The sequence below is a fragment of the Ornithorhynchus anatinus genome, chromosome 13 (genome assembly GCF_004115215.2).
Source record: "Ornithorhynchus anatinus isolate Pmale09 chromosome 13, mOrnAna1.pri.v4, whole genome shotgun sequence".
NCBI lineage: Eukaryota > Metazoa > Chordata > Mammalia > Monotremata > Ornithorhynchidae > Ornithorhynchus > Ornithorhynchus anatinus.
The window spans coordinates 6,600,815-6,608,243 of record NC_041740.1 but is presented as its reverse complement, the minus strand read 5'-3'; the positions used below and the strand labels follow the sequence as shown (position 1 = coordinate 6,608,243).

At 40.9% G+C, this 7,429-nt stretch overlaps 1 non-coding gene across 1 annotated transcript; it reads right to left on the bottom strand.

Moving 5' to 3' along the window:
• Positions 1-4,011: 4,011 nt before the first annotated feature.
• LOC114816317 lies at positions 4,012-4,149 on the bottom strand. Its single transcript, XR_003764080.1, has one exon. It is a non-coding gene; the product is annotated as a small nucleolar RNA SNORA7 (small nucleolar RNA).
• Between the last annotated feature and the right edge of the window lie 3,280 nt (positions 4,150-7,429).

Sequence of the window (7,429 nt, the reverse complement as noted above, 5' to 3'; positions counted from 1 at the left end):
TCTCCTCTTGTTTGCTAATTTTCAAAGCCATAGGGTTCTCACACTTACGGTCTTCCCATCTTTTGCAAGCAGGACTGGACTCTTTTGCAAGCAGGACTGGACTCTTGAGGTCCAGAATCTTTTCTTTAAATAGAAATAGAAAAGGAGAAAATAGTTGAGGTGGGGGACAGAGACTGAGCTAGTTTGAACTGCCCTCCTCCATTTCTCTCTGCCTCACTCCTGCACCTGCAAACCAGATTTATGTCCCCTACCTTCTATCTTGTGCTCTCTCTCTCACTCTCTTTCTCTCTCCCCCCTCCTTTTCTCTTCCTCTCTCTCACCTTCCCTACATTCTCTCTGCTTCTCTCCATCATCTCTCACACTTCTCTTGCTGCCATCTTTCTTCAGGACAATTAGTAATCCTGTCCCAGTTTCCAGGACTAAAATGTTTGGAAATCCATGTTTTTGCTCAGAAGGACATGTACGCACACTCAAATTTTGATGCCATAGAAACAATTTTGCTGCCTTCTTCAGGGCACAGTTGGATGAGTACAATTTTAAAACAAAAGGAAACAGGTATGATTCTCTCACAGGTCAAAACTGAGCCTTATTGTAAAGTTCCATATTAATGTCACTACCAGTGAAAATAAATTCATTTTTTAAAATTACTTTAAAGAGCCATGCTCTTTTCCAGAGGGGTCTAAAATCATAAATCATGCCTTGCACAAAAACCCATAAAACATGTGCACCGTGTAGATGAAATGAAATCAGGACAAGCCTAACCTTTTCACTTATCAGTGTCATTCATTGGTATAGCTTGAAGGCTGCTGACCAAATTTCCAATTTCTAGACAAGGAATTCATAAACCAAAATAACAACCTAACATAGTTGCTCTTGGCATCTGTCATTAATAGAAGTTTTCATCTCTGGCAAATTTCAACATGTTAGTACTATTCTGACAATGACGCATTTCCTCTCCGAGAATGTACATGTAGTTGCTGTTAAGACAAGTTCCATTCATTTCTTACCACATTTAAAAATGGTTGGGAATTTATTACAGACTCTTTCTTATGCTACCATCTGAATAAAAACTATCACACTGATATTTCCGAGATTTTCGGGGAATCCAAATCAGAAGTTGTAGATTAAGATAAAAACCCTCAAGAGCAGAAGCTCTGCAGGTCTTACCCAATTTCATCTGATCTCCATCAGAATCATTTGTAGAAGTTTAGGTTAAACAGAAAACAATGTATTTTAAAAAACCATGCAAATTTTAGATTTTTACAAATGCATCATTATTTTTATTAATGCAAGTGACAAACCAAAGAAAACTGTTGGGCAGGGAGTGGTGGATAGATATGGAATTTGAAAATGTAATTATTATCAGTTTTTTAAATGGTATGTGCCAGGCACTGTTCTAGGTGCTGGGGTCAATACAAGATAATCAGGTTGCACATGGTCCCTATCCCACATGGGGTTTATAGTCTTAATCCCCATTTTACAGATGAGGTAACTGAGGTGCAGAGAAGTTAAGTGACTTGCCCAAGACTTCAAAGCAAACAAATAGCAGATCTGGGATTAGAACCCGGGTCCTCTGACTCCCAGACCCATGATCTTTCTACTAGGCCATGCTTCTTCTCTAATGTCCTTGCAATAAATGGGTTAAAATTCAGTGTCAGTTTGTATTTCCCATCACAAAAATGGACGATTTTCTGTTGCCACTAAGTCTCATTCATTCACCTTGGTCTCACCAAGAGTTTCAAGATTTCTGTTCCCACTGGATTGTTCCCACTGTAGAGAGTTTCGAGTGTTGATATTCCTGCCTGATCCTTTTGAGAAGCTATCTATTGTTGTGCTGTTTCTGTTCCTAGTTCTCTTTCTTAATTCAGTGGGGCTAATTTTGTTCATGTTTGGGTTTAGACCCCAAATTTAGTTGGTCATTTCCCAAGATCCAGAGACACAGGACAAAACCTTATTCCAGTATTACCTGAGCTCATCTGAGATGGACTGATTCCTCAAGTTTGACATGATGGTTCTAAAGGTTAATAATTTTTCTTGAACTTCCAGAACTTTGCTTTTTGACTCATGAAATGTCTCAGATTGGTTGATTACACCTGCAGTTGCCCCTCAAATCTAACAAACCATACCCCACATCACATAAAAAGCCCTGCTCAAACATCACCTCCTCCAAGAAATATTTTCTAATTCCTTGTCTTGATACCCCCATCAGCCACCTTGACCTCCATGGGTTTATCTAACGCTGTTTATTATCATTTAGTTACTTGCTTTTATTTTATCATTTGTACCTATGCACTTACCTGTTACCTGGTGTAAATTTGTCAATTTCCCAGAGCAAGTTCTCAGTCAGGAGGTCTCAGGACCAAAGGTCATCTGTCAACCCCAACGGGAGACTCCGGCATCTTCATCGTCATTTAGCAATTTATGTCTGCCTGTCTTTCCCATTAGGTTGTAAGTTCCGCACGGACTGGGATCTACCTAAGCACCTTATATAATGCTCAACCCACAGTAGGTGTCCCTCAGTGTTGCTGGTGCTGTTGCTGTTGTGGTCTGGGGCACAAAGGGGCAGTTGCCAGCACTCTTAGAGTGGCCTTCTATGGTCAAATCAGGGTAGACTTTGGAGGGTAATTGCCCAGGATCTCATCGATGAAAGAGGCTGCTGTTTTACTCACCCAGGGCCATCAATTTTCAGGGTCTCCAGTTGGGTTAAAAACCTCTGCGGGACCCTTGACAGTAAGCTCTCCTGGCTAAACAGTGTAAGAAGGGTACGAAGAAGAGGCAGGGAGTCTTCCTTCTCTTCCTTCTCCTCCCTATTGCCTGTCACCTAAACTGCCAGGTTCCCTCCTGCCAAATGGGCCCAAAGGGGGACCCAAATAGCCCCTGCCCTTGATCTTTGGGGTACCATGACATAACTTCCCCAAAATATGACCTTCCCACCTAATGTAGGATGTCTGGTCACTTTAAAGTGAAGGGCCCACTGAGTTTTCTCTGTCTGGGCAGGTAGAATCTTATTTTGGCTCCAGCAGTGGTTCTTATTAGGGCCAGACTTAGAGGCAGGCAGCCCCAGATTAGGGCAGCAGCCATAGGGTGTGTTGTTATGGGAAGGGGTGGGACACATGACAGGAGCTGGGAATGTAAGTCACTGCTTCAGTATCCCTCCACACTATTGCTGCTGCCGCTGAGCAAACAAAAAAAGTTAGGGGTGGGGGTGTGGTCACAAAACGGGAATTATGCCACAAAATCACTTTCAACTCAGTTCAGTGAGTGGCACACTAAAAACATTCCTTGCTATTGCCCGAAAGACTGTAAGGTCCTTGACAGTAAAAGATCAGGTCTTCTAACTCTGTAGTACCCTCCCAAATCCTTAGCACAGTGGTCTGCATAGAATAGGTGCTCAATAAATAGTACTGATCAGTGTTTCTTGCCAAGGACACCTTTACTCTAGGTTATATGCAAAGTGACATAAAAATATAGCCCTGACCCATAAACTGAAAGATACTCAACTCCTCTGGAAAAAAAAATATCAAGAGTTGACTTGATTTGTAAAGAATCTTAACAAAAAGTTCCACATATAGTATGTATGAAACTTGGCTTTTGTATCATTTCAAGGGGAATTGGCTCGAAAAGATGTATAAAACCCCATTGTCAGTTTCATCATCTTCAGCCGCAAAGGACTGTTCACTGTCTCTCCACATATATGTAACATGCATACATACTTGACCTTTGGGTAAAATATATACATACATAAATATGTATATGGAATACATGAACAAGCATATGCATTGTTATTGTCTTATTCTGTCAAGTTGTGTCCAACCCATAGGGGGATGTCATGGACATAACTCTTCCAGAATGGCCCCACCTCCATCTGCAATCGCTCTGGTAATGTAGCCATAGAGTTTTCTTGGTAAAAATATGGAAACGGTTTACCATTGCCTCCTTCCGTGCAGTAAACTTGAGTCTTCACCCTGGACTCTCTTCCATGCCGCTGCTGCCCAGCACAGGTGAGTTTGGACTTGTAGCAGATCGCCTTCCACTCGCTAGCCACTGCCCAAGCTAGGAATGGAATGGTTATGCCTCTGCTTGACTCTCCCTCCCATAGTGAAGACTGGTAGAGTATTGGACACTCTCCAGGTGTGACCCTGAGACGATATGCATATGCATATGTGTGTGTTAATCAATTAATAAGCAGAGTTCTCACATTCACATACATTTGCCAATTCCCACTTCCACAAGCTGACTGCAAAAAACCAGAATTCCTCATAAGTAATGATGGAAATAGATAATGCAGCCTCACCACCATGAAGATCACTTAAAGATAGGCAAATGATTGAACAGGAATACTATCAGTGTCTCTAAAATGATTTTCATTACTATCACTAAGCAGCAGAAGAAAATGCATTTGATAGTGTAATGGGAGGTTGGATATTATCCAGTGATAAATGTAATTGCTTTGTGGTAGATCATCTAGTAACCTATTTGGATCACTCGGGCCAAAAAATTCAAGTATTTGGGGAGAAAATGGACAACCAATGCCCTGGGTCTGTTTTACGATTTCCCAGCTGGCCTACCGGGACTGGGTCCAGCCTTCTTACATATCAACTTTCTCAGTCTACTATTATTTCTCTTCCACAAAGCCAGGTTTCCATTCTCTTTTTCCTATTTGTAATTTATGTCTGTCTATATTCCCTGCAAGACCATAAGTACCTTGAGGGGAGGAGCTGTATCTAGCAATACTATTGTACTCTCTTAAGTGTTTAGCAGGACACAATGGGTGCTCAAAGACCCTTCTATTCCTAGGAACCCATGAAATACCTGGAAAACATAGACTGTAAGCCCCATGTGCGATAAGGACTATGTCCAACCTGATTATAGGATATCTACTAGACTGTAAGCTCCTCCTCTAGACCTTCAGCTTTTTGGGACACAAATTGTCCCAAGAAGCTTAAAGAGGGAGATGAGATAGTCTCTGAAATTTGGGGACTGTCCTGCTAAATTGGTACAACTGATCACCTTATCAGGGCAAGTCCCTGATCATACTAAGCATTTCTCCACGCACTGAGGATATAGGGTGTGACAAGAGCCAGGAGTCCTGCAACAGAGCCCAATCTAATCTCTTTCATTGGACTCCCACACTGCCAATGTCAAAATTGATGATTCAAAATGGCTGCCATCTATAATGTTCCCCACGCCACAGAATGCCAAATGCAATTAAAACACTTTTATTTTCAAATATATTTCACTGATCAGTCATGAAGGAGAGGCATTCTTCCTACCTTATGAACTTTCAGGCAGCTTTACTGGGCAGAGCACAAACTTATCCTTTAAACCATTAAAGCACGGTTCTCAAGTCAATTTTGATCAAGATTCTGGAAACATAATTCACTATCAGTTTCCAGACTGTCTTGAACAGTATGATCTAATGACCCTTTATCAGTCTGATTTTGGGCAAGCTTGTCCAACCGTCCCTGACTTAAATAAATCAAGATCTTTAATTAACAAAGACTGGCATGATTGCCAAAGCAATGAATTAGTTTGTGCTCTACCTGAGGGATCACAAAAGTACAGTAGTTACAATTAATGGATTTAATTTTAAATGCAAAGGCCTCTGGATCAAAGTGCCTAGGAAGTTCATTCTGACATTCTTATTACTCTTTAATTATAATTGATGTACCTGGGAAAGATGTCAGCGGTGTCCATTTCACACAGGTGATATGCTCCTTGCTAGAATTAGTCAACGACACGCAACATGATTTTGATGAAATCCAAATTTATTAAGGTTATTAAAAATCATTAATTATTTGGCACCACACAGATTTCATTTGCTTCATCTTTAATGAAAATGGACACCTTTTATATATTTAGGTTGGAAAAGTGAAATTTATTTTAAAATGCTTCCTGTGGTTTTCCTATGGCTGCTTGATCTAATATCTCTTCCCCATTCCTGTTCCTTGACCTCTGGCCCTCCCTCCCCCGATATTGATTTTTAAGTTCTTTTCTTTCAAATAACCCTTTTCTTTATTTTGGTGGAGGGTTTTTCACTCACAGAAAGAATCCCAAAAAGAAATCCTTCTAAACTAAGTAAAATTATTTCACGCTACCAAGGGGGCTCTGATGGGTGAAAACATCTCTCATGAGAAAAGCTGAGTTAGGGGCCTTTGGGGATGTTTCTGTTTCTTGGGTTTTAACCATTTTGAGAGGAAAACATGTCTCATGACCTTTTATCTAACACTTTTTCTTCTGTCTCTTGTGATGGACCCCCCACCCAGTTTAGCAGTCAAAAGTTGAAAAAAAGAGCCCTTTGTGGCCTCCCCATAACAGACTCAAGGCTGAACCAACTAGCCATCTGCCCACTAAAGTCTGGCAGAGGGTGTAAATATTGTCAGCTGGGTCCTCGCTACATGATGCTGTAATTTCTGGGCATGCAATTTAATTAAGGAAATCCACTTGAGGATTTCTACAACTGAAGTCTGTGTTGATTCCTTGCTTTCCTAAAAAAAAAACAGTAAAGCAGTAGTTGTTTATACACCTTATATTGCTCCTGATTGCCTTTCTCTCTTTCTCGTCCTCACTTCAATATAAGATACATATGTAAACGCTTTACTCCCTGCCTTTAGAAGCTTATATTTAAGGTGCCTTTGATGAGTGGGAGTCTTAACAGCAGAGCCTAAATTGGTCTCCAAATGACTGAATTTTGGATAAAAACAGGTCTTGAGCTCCAGAGTAGGTTAGTGCTGTAAGTACTAGGGATGTTCGGTTTAAAACAGCATCAATCCTCAGTGCCAATTATTCTTTCATTTTGCTCCAACAACCAATTTTGTGTATTTTCTTATTTGGGTCAGACTAGCAATCAATCAATAACATTTACTGAGCACATACTGTGTGCAGAGCACTGGACTAAGCACTTGAGAGAGTTCAGTACAACAGAATTGGTAAAAGTGTTGCTTGTCCTCAAGGAACAGCGTGGCCTAATAGAAAGAGCACAGGCCTGGTAGCCAGAGTACCTGGGTTCTAATCCTGGCTTCACCACTTGCCTGCTGTGTGACTTTGGACAAGTCACTGAACTTCTCTGTGCTTCAGTTCCTCAATTGCAAAATGGGGATTCAATACCTGTTCTCCCTCCTATATAGACTGTGAGCCCCATGTGGGACAGGGACCGTGTCCAACTTAACTTGTATCTACTCCAATGCTTAGTACAGTGCTTGGCACATAGTAGACACTTAACAAATACTGTTTTTTTTAAAGACTATCTTGTATTTATCCCAGTGCTTAGTACAGTGTCTGGCACGTAGTAGGTACTTAACAAATACCATTTAAATAAAAGGAGCTTACTATGGTATTTATTGAGAGCTTGCTGTGGATAGAGCACTCTACTCAGAACTCAGGAGATTCTAACAGGAGATGACATGATTCCTTGCTCAAGTGTAACAAG